Consider the following 23780-nt stretch of genomic DNA (forward strand, 5'->3'; position numbering starts at 1 on the left):
CAAAAGAGCAAAAACTATTGGGAAGCTTTTAGACACCAACAGAAGACAACTAAAAAAAAGTCAGATGAACTCAGGGCTTGGAATTATGATATTGCAGTCATTAATGAGTCTTGGTAGCACCCAACAATCTGAGGTATTTAGAGGAACAAAATATCTGGGGCCCCAATATCTCTTGAAAACCAAGGTACCAGGCAACAGTTACCTTTCAACTTTTATTTTGACAGGCACATACAAACCAGACACCCTCAAAATTTCACTTCTGAAGGACTCCCACTTACCAAGTACTCCTTAGCCAGAAAACAGCCTGTCCTAAACCACATTTGTCAGATCCTTTCTAATACCATCAAAATTGATCTTTTTCCAATTTAGAATCTAAACCCGTGGTTCAGACATCTCTTTTTGCATATTTATTTTGAATCTCATGGCATTATGATCACTAATTTCTGTCACCAGCCCTGGATCATTTCCTAACAGCTTACTGCACACTTCTACATCGAGAATTCTACATACTGATTAAGGACATATTTGACAAACTCTGCCTTTTACAGTATGGGAGTCTAGTCCTTTTACAGCATGAGAGTCCCAGTCAATTTATGAAAAGTTAAAATCACTTACTAAATCAACCTTTGTTTCTTGGCATGGCCTGCGATCTCTCAACAAATTTGTTCCTCTAAATCCCTCAGACTGCTGGGTGCAAACAAGTCCCAGTTATGGCTACCATATCATAATTCCCTGTCCTGAGCTCATCTGGCTTTCCTGCGATACTTCTTGCATTGTGATTTACACAGCTCAGCACATTCATCGCACCATGTTCAATCATTTGATCGCTGACTCTATCTGAGGTCTGAACAACATCTGACTGGTGTCAAGAAAACAAACTCTCCCTCGTTGTCACAAAAACGAAGGAGCTGATTGTGGACGACAGGAGGAATGGAGACAGGCTAACCCCTATTGACATCAATGGATCTGGGGTTGAGAGGTGAACAGCTTTTAATTCCTTCGCATAAACATCACCAAGGATCTCACATGGTCTGTACATACCAGCTGTGTTGTGCAAAGAGCACAAAAGCACCTGTTTCACCTCAGACAGTTGAAGAACTTTGGGATGGGGCCCCAAATCCTAAGAACTTTCTACAGGAACACAATTGAGAGCATCCTGACTGGCTGCATCACTGCCTGGTATGGGAACTGTACTTCCCTTAATCGCAGGACTCTGCAGAGAGTGGTGCAGACAGCCCAGCACATTGCAGATGTGAACTTCTCACTATTCAGGACATTTACAGAGACAGGTGTGTAAAAGGGGCCCAAAGGATATTGGGGACCCAATCCACCACAACCACAAACTGTTCCTGCTGCTGCCATCCAGGAAACGGTACCACAGCAAAAGGACAAACAGGATCCACCTCTACTTTTCGTGATTTTTATTAACGACCTGGATGTGGGGGTAGAAGGGTGGGTTGGCAAGTTTGCAGACGACACAAAGATTGGTGGTGTTGCAGATAGTGTGGAAGATTGTCAAAGATTGCAGAGAGACATTGATAGGATGGAGGAGTGGGCTGAGAAGTGGCAGATGGAGTTCAACCCGGAGAAGTGTGAGGTGGTACACTTTGGAAGGACAAACTCCAAGGCAGAGTACAAAGTAAATGGCAGGATACTTGGTAGCGTGGAGGAGCAGAAGGATCTCGGGGTACATGTCCACAGATCCCTGAAAGTTGCCTCACAGCTGGATAGGGTAGTTAAGAAAGCTTATGGGGTGTTAGCTTTCATAAGTCAAGGGATAGAGTTTAAGAGTCGCGATGTAATGATGCAGCTCTATAAAACTCTGGTTAGGCCACACTTGGGGTACTGTGTCCAGTTCTGGTCACCTCACTATAGGAAGGATGTGGAAGCATTGGAAAGGGTACAGAGGAGATTTACCAGGATGCTGCCTGGTTTAGAAAGTATGCATTATGATCAGAGATTAAGGGAGCTAGGGCTTTACTCTTTGGAGAGAAGGAGGATGAGAGGAGACATGATAGAGGTGTAAAAGATAATAAGAGGAATAGATAGAGTGGATAGCCAGCGCCTCTTCCCCAGGGCACCACTGCTCAATACAAGAGGACATGGCTTTAAGGTAAGGGGTGGGGAGTTCAAGGGGGATATTAGAGGAAGGTTTTTTTACTCAGAGGGTGGTTGGTGCATGGAATGCACTGCCTGAGTCAGTGATGGAGGCAGATACACTAGTGAAGTTTAAGAGACTACTATACAGGTATATGGAGGAATTTAAGGTGGGGGCTTATATGGGAGGCAGGGTTTGAGGGTCGGCACAACGTTGTGGGCCGAAGGGCCTGTATTGTGCTGTACTATTCTATGTGCACAGTGAATTTTATATAGAGAGTTATTCATTTTAACAACTAGCTAATCACCGTCGATAAGAACTTTGATCTCCTCTGGGTTCAATCAAGTTCATCTGCACTCTCACATAAACTATGTAGCAGGCCTGTAACGGGTAATGAAGGATTTTCTCATCAGAGCTTTTGCGCATTGTCCATATGTGGTTTGCTTGCTAAATTATGCTTTAAAAAGTCAAATTTCCAAATATCACTCCACTTCTTCCCATTTGTAAATTCTCCAGCAACTGTTGCATTGCCACAATACCAGTAACACTAGTTTCTATAATGGACATAAATATTTCCCCTGAACCCTCCTGAGAAATTGAGGATATACATCGGCAAGTTGATGGTGCCTGAAGGTTTATGGCAGGGAGTTTCTCCCTTTTGTCACCTGCTATCGGGAACTTGGGAGTCGATCGGGACTTGAGACTTTTTTTTTACCGTGCCCATGGTCTGTTCTTTATCAAATTATGGTGTTGTTTTGCACTGCTGTAACTATATGTTATAATTATGTGGTTCTGTCAGTGTTAGTCTTTGGTTTGTTCTGTTTTCTGTGATATCACTCTGGTTCTGTGATATCACTCTGGAGGAACATTGTATCATTTCCTAATGCATGTATGTATTTCTAAATGACAATAAAAGAGGACTGAGTGTTCTCATAATCTAAAAAAATTGAAACTAGATGGGAGCATAGTTTAACTCATGGTGGAGTGGGAGAGCAGACTCGATGGGCCAAATGGCCTACTTCTGCTCCATTGTCTTGTGATCTTGTGATATAAAAAAAAATCATTTTGAACCTCTGTGACCTCTGGCTAAAGGAGTAATTGGGACTGAATTGGAATTTTTGAACTGTAGTAAACTCCCATCTTCAGCAGTTAGCTAAGACCAGCTCACTACCAATTCTCTGCGGCTTGCAGAGAGACAGACTGAGAGCTGATAAGGTTATACATTGTACCCTCGTTTGAGTAAAGGGAGGACTCCTCACTGATAAGGACAGGAATGTCTGTAATTATGTCAGGGCCTTGCAAAGGGAATAACTGATAAGGACTAGACAGTACATCCATCCATAATTAAAACCTTGATTTAGCGAACTCTTTTATCTAAGTAATTAGGTTTTGCACCAACAGACTTGGTGGGCGTACCAGTTCAAATAACATCTTGCAATAGTAATGTATGGGGCTTACTACGTATAAATATACGGCTGTAACCTGACTAAGTCAGTCCACTTGTGAGATGGTGGCAGTGCTTACGTGCCTTCCCTTTGTCAACTGGGTCTCAAACTCCTGCAGGAGAATGCGGAATAAACTGTGGTGACAATAAGAAGCTGGTCTCCCGAGTTTTATTCAGATTCAACTTTAACATTTAGCGTCACGAACAGGATCCCAATATAGGGAGTGCCAAGCAGGCAGGGTGAGTAAGTGGCTGGACCTCTCTGGGGACTGCGGAGACCGACCGGGCGCCCAATAGGTATTTTACCTTTTGTCACTCTCCGTTAGTTCCTTTGGAGGTACGGTGCATCCCCCAAAGCTGATCGCATACCTTGACAGGATCAGGAAAGAATCTGTTGGGAGACTCATATAAGGTAGGCAAAATTTTACTAAGTAGGCAGGAGACAGTACCGGGTAAGTTTATCAATTGAGCAGGAGGTGCCAGCCGGATAAATTTATCTGATTGTTAATTGAGCAGGAGGCTTTGTGCCGGGTAAATTACTTAGAGAACATGGGTGAGAGTTTTCCAGACAAGGAAAAAGATTTGCGAATGTTGAGTGCAGCACTGAATAAGAAATTGGGGAACAAAATGTGGCCACTGGGGGAGGAAACTGGGCTATTACCTCATGAGAAGAAGCAGTAAATTTGATATGGAAAAACTATGGAAAGAAGTGGAAATTGTTGATAAAGGAATGGAAGGAAAAGGCAGATATAAAGTGGAACAGTATATTATTAGCAAGTTGGAGGAATAATGCATGTGATAAAGGGATAGAGGTATGTACTGCAGAAGGAACGCCAAAGGTTGGGAGACGCTAAAAGCGCAGCGTGAATGGGCGGATGGGCGCCGAAAACAAGAGCAGGAAAAACAACGTAAGCAAACCAAGGCCGGCCTTGATAGGAGAGAAGGGCGGGAACGTCAGTCTAAAGTTCGATCTGACAGGGAAACAAGGGATCCCGAAACCATGTCTGGCATACCGACCCTGTTTGAGGACAGTGACCATGATGAGGAGTGGGCACCCACCGTACCCCCCACCTTACCAGGGGCCAAGTGCATCCAAGGTTCCCGAACCCCAATCCTCCCAGTACTCAGATACAGTGGCCGCTCGGGTAAAACAGCGGCGGCAGGAAAGGGAAGGCTCCCTATACCCTGAGATCCAGAAAGGGAATACAGAGGATTATCCCGAGACAGGGAGGGAAGAATCCAATAAAACTCCAGAGTTAATGGCTCCACAAAGACCACTGTGTACCCGAATGCTGCCCAATCCACGAGCAGGAGGGACATCCCTCAGTGATTCCTGTGTATGCACCCTGGAAGCCTCAAAAATGATACTGATTATGAATCCAGCACCAGATAGAAAAGAAAAACCAGCACAACTTTCTCAGTATGTCCGCAGTACTATACAAATGTATAATACGACCCTGCAAGATTTATTCGGTCTCTGCTGCATGATTCTCTCAGCTGATGAGGGACGGAAATGGAAGGCAGAATTGAGATACCAAACCTATTAGTAGTTACAGGTGGGAAACCATAATGAGAATGAACAGACAGACCAGATTATTCAAGCCCTGGAAAGGGCTCTCCAGCACCCTGTAAACATCACTAAAGTACTTTAGTGCAAACCTAAGCCCGGGGAATCAGGACCAGACTATCGGGAGCGATTTGTGGCCTGCTACAGCAATTTCGCAGGAGACCAAGCATTTAATTAATGGGAATTCATTCCCCCCTGCCCGTTAATGCCTACTGCTCCAATGCTTACCAATTAAGTTAGCCAACATGATTAAAACTAATAATACAAATTGGCCTGACAATGACCAAATTTGAATGCGACGAGCTTTGACATATTATTGGGTCCCAGTTTTCGAATCCGAATCAATGGCGAAAGGAACTAATATTAAAGATGAATACGTTAATTAGCAAGAGCTGTATAACTCATCTCCTTCTACCTTAGGCCACAAACTTATCAATCACCCCTGCTGTGGACACTTTCTGGAGGTCCAAGATCTGTATGCTCCACGACCACTGGACTAAGTGTGTAAATGTGGGGGGGGCGGACGATGTTGAAAAATACATGTACTAGGTTTTCTAAAATTGACTCCTTCTACCTTAGGCCATGAACTTATCAATCACCCCTCATACTCACCGCTGTACAGCTACCTCGAGTTTTGGCTATTATTAAATGTGCAGACCACACCCACATATCTGACTGGGTCACTAAAGGCAATACTTTAGCAGATAAGACAGCAAAAGGTGTGGTATAATCCTCGGTAGTTGTAGTCCCCTCGGGTTTCCATCAAGCAACCTTCCGTGACTTAAGCAGAGGGGTTTGCCAGACATGCGGGAGATTCGTACTTTCAGGGGGACGCCTCTGAGGAGGAGAGCAAACTGTGGTCCCAGATGGGGTGCCAGAAAGACCCCGACCTAGGCTTTTGGATCACCCCAGTGGGACAGGTTTGTGTTCCTACACAGTTTTTACCAATATTGGTCGATTATATACATGATTGTACACACCTGGGAAAGGCGGGAATGGTTGGTAACCTGTACCCTGCACACCGGGTACGACTCCCTTGCCAGGTGAACCTTTTTTGCGTCTACAAGTTGATTTTATTGAATTGCCTAGAGTATATTGCTATAGATACTGCTTAGTTATTATAGATGCGTTTAGTAGCTGGACTGAAGCTATTCCAACTACCAATAATACTGCTATGACTGTTGAGAAGGTATTATTACGGGAAATAATTCCCAGGTACGGCCTGCCAGAGATGCTGAGCTCTGACAATGGCCCACACTTTGTGGCAAAAGTAAACGAAGACGTATGTAACAAACTAGCTATCAAGCAACAATTCTACTGTGTACACCTCCCACAGGCCACTGGCATAATGGAAGGAACCAATGGCACTCTGAAGAGTAAACTGGCCAAACTAACGGCGGAGACTGGACTCACTTAGTTGAAGGTCCTACCGTTAGCCCTATTCCACATGAGGGTTACCCCGCAGGGGAAAACAGGGTTGTCACCAGCTGAAATCATTTCTGGATGGCCCACGAGGACACCCTGGGGACCAAGACCTTGTGTACCATTGCTCCCAGAAAGTCTACCAGCAAAATTGGATATGCATACCCTCGGGGAAGAGATGGGGAAATATATATGGCAACTAACCAAGATTTTCCAAGCATTACATTCACAGGTATGATAGGCTTACAAGGAAGAGAACTACCCCACAGAGAGGAGAGACTATCCCACCATAGAACCTGGGAATTTTGTCCTGATCAGGAACTTGGACCTCAGTGCAGAGGACCATATCAGGTGTTACTGACCACTCCCAAAGCTGTGAAACTGAAGGGGCAATCTCGGTGGATACATTGAACAGACTGCAAACGTGTTACTGAAGGAACTGAGTAGAAGGACTCTCTCGGACTAAAGGAAAATGTATTGGTTGATAGTGGTGTTCGTGTTTATCGCTTTGACAGGGCTCACCCCAGCATCTGGGGGCCCCCATGTTAACACCTTTCTGTCTCTCTGCCACACCTATGCCAAACAGGTAGAACTAGGGGCCCGCTGGGTTTGTGCCGAAATTCCGCAGCATGGTAAAACTATGATTCCAATGCCAGTAATCCCGCTCAACCAGAGTGAGGAACTCTCAGCCTGGGCTTTCTCAAATAACACCCAGGGAAGTGAGGTGAGAACCTGTGGTCCAGTCAGAGATGACTGTGGCTGTCAGTATTTTCAGGGATGGTATCTCAGGCCCCCACTGAATGGAACTTCCAATACTGGGAAACATGCATTCTGGCCATACCTGCAGGTGCCAGCAGCGGAGAAGAATAACTGAGACAGAGCGATTTTGGATGATCACTTTTCTCTCATACAGAGTAGCCAGGAATTCACAAGAGATAATCAATTTGACTACAGCGCTTGAGGAGCTGGCCACAATACTGCAGGGGCCCTGACAGAAACACAGGCCCAAGTAGCAGAAATATCCACTGAAATGATTGCAATCCGGCAAACAGTCCTACAGAATCGTATGGCTTTAGATTTTATCCTGGCTGAGAACTTGTGCTATTATTGACACAGAATGCTGCACCTATATCCCTGATGAGTCTACTAACATTACATCCCTCTCCGAGCACACTGCCAAGGAGATTGCAACATTAAGAAAGTAGGGGTGGATTTACATGGGTTCACTGAAGGGTTGAAATGGTGGTCTTCGAAGGCCTGTTCAGTAATATGTGGGGCATGATATTGCATTATGGCCTAATAGTTGTACATATCATTGTTATAATTACTGTTGTACGCTGTTTTTACCCACTGATAAGTCAATGTCGTCCTCGGTTGCTTTCTCCGGAAAAATTAATGTTTTGTTAATCATGTAATGATCAAAAGGAGGGAATGATAAAGTATGTAAAAGGGTTAACACTTTGTTATACTTTATACTTTATTGTCGCCAAACAATTGATACTAGAGCATACAATCATCACAGCGATATTTGATTCTGCACTTCGCGCTCCCTGGAGTACAAATTAATAGTAAATAGTAAAAATTTAAATTATGAATCATAAATAGAAAATAGAAAAGGGAAAGTAAAGTAGTGCAAAAACCCCAGAGGCAGGTCCGGATATTTGGAGGGTCCGGCCCAGATCCGGGTCAGGATCCGTTCAGCAGTCTTATCATAGTTGGAAAGAAGCTGTTCCCAAATCTGGCCGTACGAGTCTTCAAGCTCCTGAACCTTCTCCCGGAGGTAAGAGGGACAAAAAGTGTGTTGGCTGGGTGGGTCGTGTCCTTGATTATCCCAGCAGCACTGCTCCGACAGCGTGCAGTGTAAAGTGAGTCCAAGGACAGAAGATTGGTTTGTGTGATGTGCTGCGCCGTGTTCACGATCTTCTGCAGCTTCTTCTGGTCTTGGACAGGAAACTTCCATACCAGGTTGTGATGCACCCGAGAAGAATGCTTTCTACGGAGCATCTATAAACAATGGCAGCCTGTTTTTCTGAAAGAAACTGCTGATGATCAACAGATGTGCTAAGCCATATTTCTTCTTGAGGGTAGCTAGCTAGGATTTCAGGATGCTTATCTCCTTGTACACTCATGCATAGAGATAAGACAGCTTCAGTCTGTTCTGTGTGTGTAAGCCATTATGACTATATTGTAGTTAGTCTTTAGGGGCTGTCACATAGTAAATAACTTTGGTTCCAGCCTGTCTTGTGTGGGGGGTATCTGGATGGATATACTGTGGTGTAAGGGAAATTGTTAGTCAGTGGATTGGGCAGGAACAGTTATAGACTGTTCCTGTTTGAGCCACTAACTGAGTAAGCTCTGGGTGCTTGGAATAAAGAGTTTGTACTTAGACGGTCTCTGAGTGACTTTATCTGGATTCGACTTCCACAGAATGGGAGTGGTTTTAAATGGCTGGGCTATCAGACCTGGAATGATTGCAACTGGGTCTGACAGAGGCATAACTTGTACTACTGGGCACATTCAGTCTCACTCCAACTATTTCCTACCTTCCCTTCTACAGGTATGTAATGTCTAAAGGACCAGTGTTTGAGTAAATGAGACTCACCAAACTTTCTCCTGACTGAATCACTTGTTGCTGTTCCCTCGTCTTCAGAAGTGGTTTGCTTCCAGTTGGGGTTTTTCTTCCAATAAACCTCTCACCGGAGGTCTAACTTTAACCTGAAAGATAATGAAATACATTAACAATAAAAATGAGAACCAAACATTTCCGCTTAATACTACTAAGAACAAAACTCACTGAAATTTAAACGTTGAAATTAAATATAATGATCTCAGTGAACAATCTTTTATTGCACCTCACACATCACAAAATGATATGGGATAGGAAGGTGCCATCATTCAGTCATGTTAAGACATAAGACACAAGAACAGAATTTGGTGATTCGATCCATCTAGGCTGCCCCACCACTCAACCATGGCTGAGTTTTATTCCAACACCATATTCCTGCCTTCCCCCTGTACCCTGAAACTACTTAGCAATCATGAATATATCAATCTCTGTCATAAATGTACCGAAATGGCAGCCTCAGCGGCAAAAAATTCTACAGAACAGACATCTCTTGGCCAAAAATTTTTTCTCATCTCAGTTTTAAAGGGAAGCATCTGTATTCTGAGACTGTGCTGTCAGATCACAGACGCTCCGTCTAATGTAAACATCCTCTCCATGTCCACCGTATCCAGGCTTTTCAGCATTCGGTAGGTTTACTTAGCCATACATCCCTCCACCACCCCCACCGTCCCTCTGAACTCCATTGAACACAGGTCCAGAACCATCAAATGCTCCTCATACATAACGCCGATCATTCCTGAGATTATTCTTGTAAACCTTGTTAGCAACAACTGTACTGAACACATTTCCAGGAATAATGGACAAACTGGTACCAGGATAATTTACAGGGAATGTTGGGGTTTCTTTACTGTTCTACAGAATGAGCCATTACCTTTCTTTTCTTTCTTTTCCAATCTTTTTTATTAATTTTCAAAATTATAAACATAGCAACAATATTAATGAACAGAGATTGAAATTACATTATTAATAATTAACATTACAACTATAGTATTGATAATAATACAGAAGTATAAAGCTTCCCCAAACTCTAAATATAATTAAACATGATAAAGGGATAAATGAGAAAAAAATCTAAAAAAAACCCCAAATTAGAAAAAAAAAGGACATTGTAGCGGTGTGCTACACACAGCGCTAAAATAACCACATGTAGTTAGTGAGTTAGAGTTGCGATGAAAGAAATTTATTCAAACTTCACGTCCTGCTTTAAAGCCTTCCCATTCCCGCCCTCCCTGGGCGGGACTACTATGGGGAATGCATATTCCCAGACCCTTTCCACACACGGGATTTTCCCCCGCTGAAAATGGCCTGGTGTCCCTTTTGCGGCCGGCCTCTCTGCCTGCGCGCGCTGTTTCGTGAGCCGGTTCGTGTGTGCTAGAAAGTGGGTCACCACTTCACCCCCACCAGAACCGGCGATACCTCCCCCAATGTCCACAGTCTGGATCGGCCTCTGTTTTGGAGGTCTGCCCCTGCACCGCGGTGCCTGAGCCTGGACCGGCTGGGCCAAGTCCACATGGGCCGGTTTGAGTCGGTCCACCGTGAAAACCTCCTCTCTCCCCCCAATGTCCAGCACGAACCCGTTGTTCCTGATCACCTTAAACGGCCCCTCGTAGGGCCGCTGTAGCGGTGCCCGGTGTCCGCCCCGTCGTACAAAAAGAAACTTACAGTTCTGCAGGTTTTTGGGTACGCAGGTCGGGCTCTGTCCGAGCTGTGAAGTGGGTATGGGGGCCAGGTTACCGAGCCTCGCCCGTAGTCTGTCCAGGACTGCTGTGAGTTCTTCCTCTTGCCCCCTTGGGGCTGGTATGAACTCCCCTGGGACGACCAGGGGTGCGCCGTACACCAACTCGGCCGACAAGATGTGCAGATCCTCCTTGGGCACCGTGCGAATTCTGAACAGGACCCAGGGAAGTTCATCCACCCAGTTAGGCCCCTCCAGGCGGGCCATGAGAGCCGACTTCAGGTGACGGTGGAAACGCTACTGTGAGTGGTAGGCAGTTGTGTGGTGTAGCTGTGTTCCTAAAAGGCTGGCCATAGCTGACCTCAGGCTGGAGGTGAACTGGGCGCCCCTGTCAGAGGTAATGTGGGCCGGTACCCCCGAAGCGGGCTACCCAGGTTGCGATCAGTGCTCAGGCGCAGGATTCGGAGGTGGTGTCGGTGAGCAGGACTGCCTCTGGCCATCTGGTGAACCGGTCTATCATAGTTAGGAGGTACCACGCTCCTCGCGACACTGGCAGGGGCCTCACGATACCCACGTGAATGTGGTCAAACCTCCAGCGGGGCTCTGGTGTGCCGCTGCACCTTGGCCGTTGGGCACTGCATGCACATTTTGGCCCATTCGCTGACCTGTTTACGCAGCCCATGCCACACGAACCTGTTGGCGACCAGCCGGACGGTTGTCCTGATGGAGGGGTGCGCTAAGTTGTGAACGGATTCGAAAACCCGCTGGCGCCAGGCTGCTGGGACGACGGGGCAGGGTTGGCCGGTAGCTACGTCACACAGTAGGGTCCTCTCACCTGGGCCTACGGGGAGGTCTTGGAGCTGCAAACCGGAGACCGCAGTTCTGTAACTAGGGATCTCATCGTCTGCCTGCTGTGCCTCTGCCTGCGCTGCATAGTCCACCCCCTGGGACAGGGCCTGTATGGTAGGTGTGGATAGTGCGTCCACCACGACGTTGTCCTTTCCCGAGACATGCCAGATGTCCATCGTGTACTCGGAGATGTAGGACAGATGTCCATCGTGTACTCGGAGATGTAGGACAGATGTCACTACTGGCAGGACGACCAGGGGTCAGACACCTTCGTGAACGCAAAGGTAAACGGTTTGTGGTCTGTGAACGCGGTGAAGGGCCTACCTTCTAAGAAGTACCTGAAATGCCAGATTGCCAGGTATATTGCCAATAGCTTCTGGTCGAAAGCACTGTATTTGAGTTTGGGTGGTCGTAGGTGTTTGCTGAAGAACGCCAGGGGTTGCCAGCGACCCTCGATGAGTTGTTCCAGCACTCCACTGACTGCTGTGTTGGATGCTTCCACCGTGAGGGCAGTAGGAACATCCGTTCTGGGGTGCACTAGCATCGTGGCATTTGTCAAGGCTTCTTTGGTTTTAACGAAAGCAGCTGCGGCCTCTTCATCCCAGATAATGTCCTTGCCCTTACCTGACATCAGAGTGAACAGGGGGCGCATGGTTTGGGCTGCTGAGGGGAGGAAACGGTGGTAGAAATTCACCATACCCACGAATTCCTCAACTTGTGCAGCTGTCTCCTGGTCGAGGGAGCTCAGCACGTAGTAGTAGCGAGTGGACTCCGAGGTTATCTGCCAAATGTGGAATTGAGCTTCTGCTTGTTCAAACCACAGACGGGGTCACAGCGGCCAAAAGTTTTAATGAAACTGCGTGAACAGATGTGGCGTCTGTCATCTCTGGTCCAAATATCGTTTGGGCCGTCGGGGTCACCAATTGTAGCGGTGTGCTACACACAGCGCTAAAATAACCACACGTAGTCGGTGAGTTAGAGTTGCGATGAAAGAGATTTATTCAAACTTCGCGGCCTGCTCTAAAGCCTTCCTGTTCCGCCCTCCCTGGGTGGGACTACTGTGGGGAATGCATATTCCCAGACCCTTTCCGCGCGCGGGATTTTCCCCCAGCTGGTGAAGATGGCCTGGTGCCCTTTTTGCGGCCGGCCTCTCTGCCTGCGCGCGCTGTTTCGTGAGCCGGTTCGTGTGTGCTAGAAAGTGGGTTGCCACAACATATTGATTAACTAAGCGATATTAACCTAAACTAAATAAAACTAAAAAAAAACAGAACTATAGAAAAAAAAAGACAGGCTAACATATTACATTGGATAGAATCATTAATGTCATTAACTCCACTCCTCTATCCATGTATTTTAAGTTAAAAAAAGGATTTGAAAAGGTCAAACTACATCATATGGAAATGTTGAATAAATGGTCTCCAAGTTTCTTCAAATTTAATCAAAGGGTCAGAGGTGCCATTTCTAATTTTCTGTAAATTTAAACAAGATATAGTTTGAGAAAACCATTGAAATATAGTAGGGGGATTGACCTCTTTCCAGTTCAATAAGAAAAATGTTGTAGCCATTAATGTTAAAAAAGCAATCATCCGACAGGCTGAAGGGGAGAAGTAACTATCATCCATCATTGGTAACCCAAAAATTGCAGTGACAGGGTGTGGTTGTAAATTAATACGCAAAACAGCAGAAATAATATCAAAGATATCTTTCCAATATTTATGCAAGAAAGGACAAGACCAAAACATATGAGTCAAGGAAGCAACTTCAGAATGGCATCTATCACAAATTGGGCTTATATATGAATAGAAATGAGCTAATTTGTCTTTAGACATATGTGCCTTATGCACCACTTTAAATGGTATCAATGTATGTTTAGCACATAAAGAGGACATATTAACTAATAAAACATTTTTCCCCATTTTTCTAAAGGTAAATGAAGTTGGAGTTCTCTTTCCCATTCAATCTTAATTTTATCAGATATACCTGAATTTATTTTCATAGTCAAATCATAAATGAATGCTATTAAACCCTTCTGAAAAGGATTTAAACTTAGAATTTTTTCCACAATATCAATTGGATGTGAAGTTGGAAATGTGGGTAAATTAATATTTTAAAAGTTTCTAATTTGTAGATATCTGAAAAAGTGAGACCTAGGCAAATTATATTTATTAGATAACTGTTCAAAAGACATGAAACAGTTATCCAAAAATAAATCATGAAAGCTTCATCTACCCTTCCTTTTCCATACCGAAAAAGCTTGATCTATAATAGAAGGTTGAAAGAGAAAAATGAGACGTAATAGGGCTTGATAAAATAAATTGGGTCAAGCAAAAAAATTTTACGAAATTGAAACCATATTCGTATTGTATGTTTAATTATTGGATTAACCATTTGTTTAATTAATTTAGAAATAACAAATGGTAAAGAAGTCCCTAAAATGGAAGTCAAAGAAAATCCTTTTATAGATTTACTTTCCAGGTTTACCCCTTGTGGGTGTAAAGCTATATCCAAATCTTGTGTCCAAAATATTAAATATCGGATATTAATTGCCAAATTTGGTAAATCTAAAATTTGGTAAAGCGAAATGACCGTCCTTTTTAGACTTCTGTAAAGATTTTTTTTACTTAACCTAGGATTTTTGTTCTGCCATATATATGAAGATATTTTAGAATCTAAAGTATCAAAAAAGGATTTAGAAATAAAAATTGATAATGCTTGAAACAAGCATAAAAATTTTGGTAGGAGAATCATCTTAATAGCGTTAATTTGACCAAGCATTGATAGAAACAATGGGGACCACTTAATAAAAATTTGATTAATTTGATCAATTAAAGGTAAAAAATTATGCTTGAATAAATCCTTATGTTTTAGTAATTTTAACACCCAGATAAGTAAAATAATCAATAACCAGTCTGAATGGTGAACATCTTTAAATTGGAACCAGCATATTTAAAGGGAAGAGTTCACTCTTATTAAGGTTCAAGCTGTAGCCCAAAAAATTACTGAACTTATCAATCAAGGATAGAAGTGCCGGAATAGATTTTTCAAGGTTAGAAATGTGCAGTAATAAATCATCAGCGTATAGTGATAACTTATATGTTTCATTCCCATGAGCGATAACAAATATATTAGTTGATTCACGAATAGCAATGGACTAAGAGGGCAACCTTGCCTGGTGCTGCGAAACAACTTAGAAAAGGGAGATCTTTGATTATTGGTAAATACCGACGTCGAATAGGTAAGGTATATTAATTTAATCCAAGATATAAATGTCGGACTAAAATTAAATTTTTCAAGCACACTAAATAAATATGACCATTCAACCCTGTCAAACACTTTCTCAGCATCTAGTGAAATGACACATTTTGAATTTCTAGATGAAGTATAAACAGTATTCATTAATCTCCTAATATTTAAAAAAAAATAATGATTTTTAATAAATCCCGTCTGATCAACAGAAATAATTTGAGGCAATACTTCTTCCAATCTGGTCGCTAATATTTTAGAAAAAATCTTGGAATCTACATTCAACATGATATAGGCCTATGTGATGCACATTCAGTGGGATCTTTATCTTCCTTAAGATTAAGAAAAAATTTTTCTCATCTCAGTTTTAAAGGGAAGCATCTTTATTCTGAGACTCTGCTGTCAGATCACAGACTCTCTGTCTAATGGAAACATCCTCTCCATGTCCACTGTATCCAGGCTTTTCAGCATCGGTAGGTTCCCTCCACCATCCCCACCGTCCCTCTGAACTCCATTGAACACAGGTCCAGAACCATCAAATGCTCCTCATACATAAAGCCAGTCATTCCTGAGATTATTCATGTGAACCCTGTTAGCAACAACTGAACTGAACACATTTCCAGGAATAACAGACAAATTGGTACTAGCATAATTTACAGGGAAAAGTTGTGCTTTCTTTACTGTTCTGCAATCACAGGACGAGCCATTTCCATTCCCAGGTTAAAACAGGTCCATTTCAGGAAATATAAACCAGTCCAGGGTGAATGTAATAAAAAGAAACTGGAACTACCAGAAATGCTCAGCAGGTAAGGAACAAACTTTACAATTCACGTTAATAACGTTTCGTCAGAATGACTTCAAACATTTTCAGTTTTTAGTGCAGATCTCCAGCGACTTGAGATTCTGCTTGATTTCCACCAAGTGACAGTGGAGGGGGGGGATTTCCAAATACAGTCTATTTCTACTGTTGTAAACACGGAACAGCCCATTCACTCATAGCCTCTCCCTGTGAGGATAGAATGGGAACTCATCCCGTCCTCAGATTAGCAGTCATTGCTTCCAAAGGAACTCCAGAAACAAACATCTGATCCCAGACCAGAAATACTCGCTCATAAATCTGGGCAGCTCGATCCCCGGGTCCATTTTACCTGGATCAACAACTGTGATGTCCCGGGACCCAACCTCACAGAGTCACACAGCTGAATCTGCCACTCACCGACCCTGGGAGTCTCAGACATCATCCTCGCATCTCACAATGGGTAGTGCAGTCCGGGATTTCCCCACAACCAATGTCCAGCTGCTTGAAATTTCTGCTTCATTGCAGAAGGACGACCATCCAGCCCCATCTGTAGAAGCACTAACCAAAGTCAAAGCCAAAACACCAACAGTTCCATATAAACACACATAAAAGCTGCTGGTGAACGCAGCAGGCCAGGCAGCTTCTATAGGAAGAAACAGTCGACTTTTCGGGCCGAGACCTTTCGTCAGAACTGGAATGTAGATCACAGGATTATAGCCCAAGCACCCATTCTCCCAGTACTCTTTGCTGACAGTAAACTGTCAGCCAGTCACAGTTCCAAAACTAGCTCCTCCACACCAATGTAAACTTAAAGTTGCAGAACAGAACTAGTATCTGATGATCCCCTAACTTCTAGCTTTTGTTACCTTCCAGCTAACAAAAACCGATTCTGGAAATAAATCAGCAAGGGCAAAGGTGCAAAAGAACACTTCACAATGAAGACAAAGATTAGATGAAAAATTGCTGATATATAACATTGAGGTGGTGGGATACAGGGTGGACCGAGGTTGACCCAGATGGTTGATGTATATCACTGAAACCGGGGGTGGGGTGGGGTGAGGTGGGGTTAGGAGATTGTAGAGGTTGAACAAGATGGGCGGGAATGAGCAGATGGAACCAGGTGGGAGAAGGGATCAAGGACAATCACTGATGATCCTCCAGAAATACACAGATATCATTATGTGCCCAGAGAGAATGGGTCAAAACGTGTTCTCACGGGTGGAAAGGTCTAGAACAAGAGGACACATAAAATGCTGGAGGAACTCAGCAGGCCAGGCAGCATCTATGGAAAAAAGTACTAATGCAGATTTTCTCTTGTTTGTGATTAGAAGTAGAACAAAGGTGATTTTCTTAACCGGTGATGCAAAAGATTTTGCTCCCTTTCTCCGAGTTCCCAATCCTTGCATTTAGACCGCTGGAGCTCAGCTCTCTCTGAGAGATCCATCGTCTCCTATTCCCTCGTTAGCCGGAAGCTCCTCGGGGCCCGTACGGATCGTGGAGCTGAGAGAGAGGGAAGAGAGCAGGATTGTCCCGGGATTACGGACCACGGTGTTCGGAGCAATTGCCCCTCAGTCGGTGTGAAAACTTTCGGCCGGAGATTAACTCTTACCTACCGCTGATTCTTCAGAGGCCTTCAGTGTACTGCGCACTGCGCGCATGCGTGATATTCGGTAACGTCATCAACCTTGACGCCTGCGCATTTGATCGGTGCTTCAGCGACGGCGATTTTGTTTACGCATGGCGTTCTGGGTAATCAAGCCACCATTAAACGTTTCTGCCAGCCCCTTTTCCATCCCGTGGATTTTTTAACGCAAAAAACAGGAATTCTGCAGATGCTGGAAAATCAAGCAACACACATCAAAGTTGCTGGTGAACGCAGCAGGCCAGGCAGCATCTCTAGGAAGAGGTGCAGTCAACGTTTCAGGCCGAGACCCTTCATCAGGACTAACTGAAGGAAGAGTTAGTAAGAGTTGTTGGTGTCATTTAAGTCTGATTCTTAATCTCGGGTCAAATTTTATCTGCATGATCTTTTCCTCTTTCTATAATATTGGCACTGATTTCTGTGTCCTCTTGGATCCATCCATCAAATAAGTAATTAACCTTGAATCACATCTGTGATGAACAAATCACTTGTCTGTATGCCCAACAATAGAATTCCAACTCTGTCCTTGTTGAAGCAATGGTAGAGATGAGATCTTGGCTGTGTCTTCATTTTTTTTCAGAGCTGCATACTGCTTAAACTAAAAGATGTCCTGATGAAAGGTTTTGGCCCAAACTGTTGACTGTTTATTTCTTTCCATAGATGCTACTTGGTGTGCTGAGTTCCTCTATTTTGTCTTTGTGTCCCCAAAGATGCCCTTGGGACATTTTGTTTTTTTTTGTCTCAGAGTTGCTCCTTAATTGCATTCTTGATCCACACAGCAATTTCTAAAGAATGCAGTGTTCAAATACTCAGCCTTGTTGATGACGCTCAGTAATGTCAGCTATTGATACTCTGAAGCATAGAACTGACAATTCTTTCTGCAGTTGTCCATGTGGGGCAGGGTGTGTGCACAACAGAACAGTTAAGTCTCTAGCAGGTTAGCTCACTGAGAAGTCAGATTGTTCACTTGCACTGAATTCCCTACTTGCCAGATTCCTATATTTTGTTCTTTAGGAGCATTATCGCACATGATTCAGTTTAGTCCTTCTTCCAGCCTTTCAGTTATGACCCCTTTCACTGGAATTTTTTTTTACTTGATGCAGCATGCGCTTATCAATGGAACACTGCAGCAAACGATGCATGGTAATTGGTTAGAAAGTCAATGAGGGTTTGGATAAGAAGGCATAATAAATGCCACTTCTCAAAGGAGAGAAATCTTTTGTAACCTGAAGGAACTATGCATCTGCTTAAAACTCAGTTGCACTAATTGAAATTGATGCAGTGAAATGGCAGAACCTTATCAGCTGTACAGTATTCCTGATTATTTCCCACTTCATGTTCCATTATGATCTAACCCCTTTCTGGGCCAATTTGACTTCTCAGAATAGGCTACTTTGCTCTCGTCAGGATTAAATTCTATTTGCCAACTACCTGCCCAATGTTTCAATAGCAAACACTAATTTTGTCAACTGTAACTTGCTAATCTTGCCTCTTACATGGACATCTAAGTGAATATATTTCATGAGCAGCCAAGGATGAAGCGTTGATCTCATCATACACCACTTGTAACAGCTCCTATTTGAGGAAGTACCCTTTCATTACTACCAAGCTAACTTTGGATTCAATTAGCCAGCTTACCGGGATGCCAATTGTTCCTCAACCTTTTGGACAGTAGACTATGCAGCTTGTTGTCAAATGCCTTGAATCCATATAGGCAACAGCTGCCCTGCTTCAGACTCCTTTGTTATCCCTGAGTTTAAAAAACTCAGATTTCCTCCTCAAAGCCATGCAGGCTATCTAATCAGTCCCTGCCTCTCCAAAAGAATGCAAATCCTGTCAAGTATTTTCTCAAATAATTACCCCACTGCTAACTTATTTTTAAAAACCCTTACTAACTCTTCCTTCAGTTAGTCCTGACGAAGGGTCTCGGCCTGAAACGTCGACTGAACCTCTTCCTAGAGATGCTGCCTGGCTTGCTGCGTTCACCAGCAACTTTTATGTATGTTCCGTGGATTTTTTGTTTGTGTAGAAAACTCAGCAGCTGTTTTAACGTAGAAAACGGCTCCCATAAACAATATACTCAATATCAACAGGTATTCCGTGTATCTAATGCTTAAGTACAATCCTCTTACAAATGCAGATATGAAACACAAGAGATTCTGCAGTTGCTGGAAATACAGCGACGCACACAAACACAAATGCTGGAGGAACTCTACAGTTCAGGCAACAACTAAGCAGAGGAGTATACAGTCTAGGCATTCTGAAGGGGCCCGGCCTAAATGTTGTCTATTTACTCCTCTCCACCTTTACTTATACTTTATACTTTATTGTCGCCAAACAAATTGATACTGGAACATACAATCAGCACAGCAATATTTGATTCTGCTCTTCCCGCTCCCTGGATTACAAATATTAAAAATTAAAAACATTAAAAATAGTAAATATTAGTAAATATTTAAAAATTAAATTATAAGTCATAAATAGATAATAGAAAAATGGAAAGTAAAGTAGTGCAAAAAAAATCGAGAGGCAGGTCTGGATATTTGGAGGGTACAGCCCAGATCCGGGTCAGGATCCATTCAGCAGTCTTATCACAGTTGGAAAGAAGCTGTTCCCAAATCTGGCTGTACGAGTCTTCAAGCTCCTGAGCCTTCTCCCGGAGGGAAGAGGGACAAAAAGTGTGTTGGCTGGGTAGGTCGTGTCCTTGATTATCCTGGCAGCACTGCTCCGACAGCGTGCGGTGTAAAGTGAGTCCACGGACGGAAGATTGGTTTGTGTGATGTACTGCGCCGTGTTAACGATCTCCTGCAGCTTCTTTCGATCTTGGACAGGACAACTTCCATACCAGGTTGTGGTACACCCTAGAAGAATGCTTTCTACGGTGCATCTATAAAAATTAGTGAGAGTTTTAGGGGACAGGCCAAATGTCTTTAGTTTTCTCAGGAAGTAAAGGCACTGGTGGGCCTTCTTGGTAGTGAACTCTGCTTGGTTGGACCAAGTCAGGTCATTTGTGATATTGACCCCGAGGAACTTAAAGCTTTTGACCTGTTCCACTTGCGCACCTCCGATGTAAATTGGGTCGTGCGGTCCGCTACTCCTTCTGAAGTCAACAGTCTCTGACGGTGGTGACTCTCTGACGGTGGTGTCTGAAAAGAGGATGCTGTCTAAGTTGCATGCCATCTTGGACAATGTCTCCCATCCACTACATAATGTACTGGTTGGGTACAGGAGTACATTCAGTCAGAGACTCATTCCACCGAGATGCAACACAGAGCGTCATAGGAAGTCATTCCTTCCTGTGGCCATCAAACTTTACAACTCCTCCCTTGGAAGGTCAGACACCCTGAGCCAAAAGGCTGGTCCTGGACTTATTTCCTGGCATAATTTATATATTACTATTTAATTATTTATGGTTTTATTACTATTTAATTATTTATGGTGCAACTGTAACGAAAACCAATTTCCCCCGGGATCAATAAAGTATGACTATGACTATAACAACCAATTCCTTCGTCTTGCTAACGTTGAGGGATAGGTTGTCTTCGCACCATGCCACCAGGTTCTCAATTTCCTCTCTGTACTCAAACTCATCATTACCCGAGATATGGCCTACAATTGTTGTGTCATCAGCAAACTTATATATTGAGTTCGATGGAAACTTGGCTGCACAATCATGGGTGTACAGTGAGTACAGCAGGGGGCTGAGTACACAGCCTTGTGGGGCACCGGTGCTCAGAGTGATTGTAGAGGAGAGCTTGTCCCCATTTTTACAAAATAATCTGCAGATGCTGGGATTAAAGCAACACTCACAGCACGCTGGAGGAACTCAGCAGGTCGGGCAGCATCAGTGGAAACGATGAGTCGACGTTTCAGGCCGGAACCCTTCGTCAGGACTGAATAAAGAAGGAGGGGGAAGGATTTGAAGAATGCTTGTAGGTTCAGTCCTGCCTATGACGTCCCTGCTTCCCCTCCCCCACCCCTTTGTCTTTCAAACTATTGGTCTTTCAACTGAACCTACAAGCATTCTTCAAATCCTCCCCCCTCCTTCTTTACTCAGTCCTGACGAAGGGTTCCGGCCCGAAACGTCCACGCATCGTTTCCACTGATGCTGTCTGACCTGCTGAGTTCCTCCAGCATGCTGTGAGTGTTCCCCTATTTTTACAGCCTAGGTCCTGTCTGTGAGGAAGTTGAAGATCCAGCTGCAGATCTGAGTGCTAAGGCCCAGGTTCCAGAGCTTAGTTGGAATGATGGCATTAAAAGCCGAGCTGTAGTCAATGAAAAGGAGCCTTACGTATTCGTCTTTATTCTCCAGGTGTTCTAAGGAGGAATGTAGGGCCAGACAGATGGCATCTGCCGTTGACCTATTGCTCCAGTAGGTGAATTGCAAAGCGTCGAGGTTGACCGGTAGGCTGTGGTTGATGTGTGCCATAACCAACCTCTCGAAGCACTTCATAGCAATTGACGTTAGAGCCACAGGACGATAGTCATTCAGGTATGTCACCTTGCTCTTCTTCGGCACTGGAATTATCGTTGCCTTCTTAAAACACGAGGGGATCTTAGACTGAAGCAAGGAGCAGTTGAAGATGTCAGCAAGCACTCCAGCTAGCTCGCTTGCACAGGCCTGGAGAACCCGTCCTGGGACGCCATCTGGGCCCGTCGCCTTCCTTGGATTTATCTTCAGGAAGGCCCTTCTGACATCCTCCTCGGTGACGATGAATCTCGATGTCACCAGGTCCGGTTCATCCGGAGGGAGCGGGACGCTCCTCTTCTGTTCAAATCTTGTGTAGAATACGTTAAGTTCGTCAGGAAGAGAAGCGCCACAGTTATTGATATTCCCAGCCTTTTCTTTGTGCCCAGTGATCTCATTTAGAACCTGCCATAGTCTACTGGCATCCCTCTGGTTAGCCTGGGCTTCCAACTTGGCTCGATATTACCTCTTGGCGCCCTTAATGGCTTCCCAGAGTTCACGCCTGGATTCCGTGTAGCGACTGGTATCCCCGGACCTAAAAGCCGCAGCTCTAGTCTTTAAAAGGGACTCAACTTCATAATTCATCCAAGGTTTCCGGTTAGGGAATACCTGGATCATCTTGCGAGACACACAGTCCTCTGTGCATTTCCAAATAAAGTCCGTGACAGCTGAAGCATACTCATCGAGGTTAGCTGCTGAGTCCTTGAATACTAACCAGTCCACCGATTCAAAGCAGTCACGGAGGACCTCATCCGTTTCCTCCGTCCAGCGCGACACTATTTTTGACACCGTGACCTCCGCTTAAGTTTCTGTTTGTAAGCCGGGAGGAGGAGTGCGGCCTGATGGTCCATTTGTTGCCTGATCTGCTGATTTCCCCCAGTATTTTGCAGAAACTAACCATTTTTTTTCAATTAACTAGTTTCCAAATGTTTCTCATCTTTCATTTGTAGCCACATTCTGCTGGTCTGATTCCTCTTCCTCCTCCTCCTCGTAAACTCTAGGCCCCATCTCTTTCTGGAGCCCCAAGGCCCTGACTAATGCTGGCATCTCTTTGGTTTCTGACTCTGCTCCATCGAAGATTCCCTCACTAGTCTTCTGTCAGCCTTCAGAGGCGCATTGCAACAAACCAGCTGTCTCAGGCACAGTTCTTTGAAATTAGTAAAATTGACCCAAAACATTGAAGAACAGGGAAGAAGGAACTTAACCACCTCAGACCAGAGCCCTGAAGAACGTCAAAACCATAGTGTGCTCATTGTCTTATTCAGCCTGGCGAAAGTCATGCAGGAAATTCATGCAGATGTAGAAGCTGATAAGAGGCATTGGTCGTGTGAATAGCCAGAGTTGTTGTTTTTCTTCCCCAGGGCTGAAATGGCTAAAACGAGAGGGCTTACTTTTAAGGTGCTTGTAAGAAGTTGCAAGGGAGATATCAGTGGTAAGTTTTTTTACACAACGAGTCGTGGGTGTGCGGAAAGCACTGCCAGTGACAGTGGTAGAGGTGGATACAATAGGGTCGTTTAAGAGAATCTTAGATAGGTACATGGAGCTTAGAAAAATAGAGGGCTATGCAGTAGGGTAATCCTAGGCGTTTTCTACAGTAGTTTACACAATCGGCACAATATTGTGGGTCGAAGGGCCTATAACGTGCTGTAGATTTTTATGATTCTATGAAATTCAAGGGAAATCTCTTCTCCCACAGAGTGGTGACTAGTTGCAACCTGTCATCACAGGCAGAGTGAGAGGTGAACGGCAGGGATAGATTTTAAAATACTGATATAGAACAGAAACATGGGCAGGGACCAGATGGACTGAGTGGCCTCTCTAGTGTACATTATGAGTGTTGCTGAGACAGCAAGTACCTGCGACACAGGATTTGATACAGAACTGATCTATCTCTCACAGATCCACAATATTAAACCCCAACACGAGGAAATCTGCAGATGCTGGAAT

The 23780-nt window shown here is 44.2% G+C and overlaps 1 pseudogene; it reads right to left on the reverse strand.

Moving 5' to 3' along the window:
• Positions 1 to 23780, reverse strand: part of LOC134346479 (zinc finger protein 721-like) — a 71167-nt pseudogene that overhangs the window by 40001 nt on the left and 7386 nt on the right.

Source organism: Mobula hypostoma, chromosome 5, assembly GCF_963921235.1.
Source record: "Mobula hypostoma chromosome 5, sMobHyp1.1, whole genome shotgun sequence".
Lineage (NCBI taxonomy): Eukaryota > Metazoa > Chordata > Chondrichthyes > Myliobatiformes > Myliobatidae > Mobula > Mobula hypostoma.